General features: G+C 40.7%; 1 non-coding gene across 1 annotated transcript; it reads right to left on the reverse strand.

The window, feature by feature from the left end:
• Positions 1–1225: 1225 nt before the first annotated feature.
• On the reverse strand, positions 1226–1297 carry TRNAG-ACC (transfer RNA glycine (anticodon ACC)). The gene has a single exon. It is a non-coding gene; the product is annotated as a tRNA-Gly (tRNA).
• Between the last annotated feature and the right edge of the window lie 318 nt (positions 1298–1615).

Genomic DNA, 1615 nt, shown 5'->3' on the forward strand with positions numbered 1-1615 from the left:
GGGAATAGCAACACACTCCAGTATTCTTGCCTGGAGAATTCCATGGACAGAGGAGTTTGGAGGGGTACAGTCCATGGGTCTCAAACAGTCAGACAAAACTGAGTGACTAACCCTTTACATTGTAAAAAGTCATAGTATATTGCTTATATTTGTTTCATAAATTTGTTTTTAGGATCAGTGAGTCAAGAATTCTGACTTTTCAAAATTCTTTAGTGTTTTTCATTCTTCCAAATAACTAAGCCAAAAGTGTTTGGATTTTAAAGAAAACTGGAGATAATCACTCTAGTCTTTGTTGAGAGAATGGTCATTGTAGTCAAACTTCATCTTTTTGGGGTTACTTGATTCTTGTGTTTTTTCCCCAAATTTTGTGTTATGTGGAAGTTGACAAAGTGTGGTGATGAGACTCAACTGACAGAATGGCATTCTTGTCACTCTGTCTCCAAGGACCCTTGGCATTACAGTGATCCCTCATACCTGCAGCATAGGGGGGACTAGTTTCATGAACCTACCTGTATCCTCATTCCAAAATCTGAAGATATGCAAGGCCCTTACATAAAATGGTGTAGCATTTGCACCTAACCTGTACACACCCTCCTGTATACTTTAAATCATCTCTAGGTTATTATAATACCTAATACAATGTAAATGCTATGTAAATAGTTGCTGACTGACAAATTCAAGGTTTTCTTTTTGGAACTTTCTGGAAATTTTTTCCCCAACTATTTTTAGTCCATGATCTGTTGAATCTGTGCATATGGAACCCTCGAATATGGAGGGCTGAGTGCATTTGGGTTGAGTAGGTGGAAGTGAGGGACTTAATTTCCTTCTGGATTATTTTCTTTTCCTTCTTCCTCGAAATCACCACTGTAGGTAGTGTATCTATGTAATGGTCTGGTGGCCTGGGCAGTACCTGGGGGAAGGGTGAAGCTCAAGAGACACAACAGTTAAGATTCAGTAGTCTCTGTTAAATTCTGAAATTAGTCCTTAATAGGTAAGAGAGAGATGTTACTTTAAAGAACTTGTTAATTTTGTCCCCAGAGGATATTTGACAATGCCTGGGGACATTTCTGATGAACTTAGCTGTTCTTGAAAGTGAAAGTGAAGTTGCTCAATCCTGTCCAACTCTTTGCGACCTTATGGTCTGTAGCCCACCACACTCCTCCGTCCATGAGATTTTCCAGGCAGGAATACTGGAGTGGGTTGCCATTTCCTTCTCCAGAGGATCTTCCCAACCCAGGGATCGAACCCGGTTCTCCTGCTTGGTAGGCAGATGCTTTACCGTCTGAGCCACCAGGGAGGTCCTTAGCTGTTCTTAGCAACTGTTATTTCCTCTCAAACTCCTATTCTGCCTTACCCCACCCCAAGCCAGTCTTCTTTTCATTAGTCTTTTTACAATGAACTACCTCAAAACCATGAAACAAAACATAATCTTGCATCACAAAGGTAAATATTAATAGGAAACATAGGAGAGACTGTGGGTATGTGTGTGTGAGTGTGTGTGCATGTGTGCGTGTGCCTGAGCTACTGGCATTAGTGGATAGAGGCCAGCAATACTGCTAAACTGTCTATAGTGTAGAGGATAGGTCTTCACAGCAGAGAATTATCTGGTTAAATA

This window comes from Muntiacus reevesi, chromosome 5 (genome assembly GCF_963930625.1).
Source record: "Muntiacus reevesi chromosome 5, mMunRee1.1, whole genome shotgun sequence".
NCBI classification, from domain to species: domain Eukaryota; kingdom Metazoa; phylum Chordata; class Mammalia; order Artiodactyla; family Cervidae; genus Muntiacus; species Muntiacus reevesi.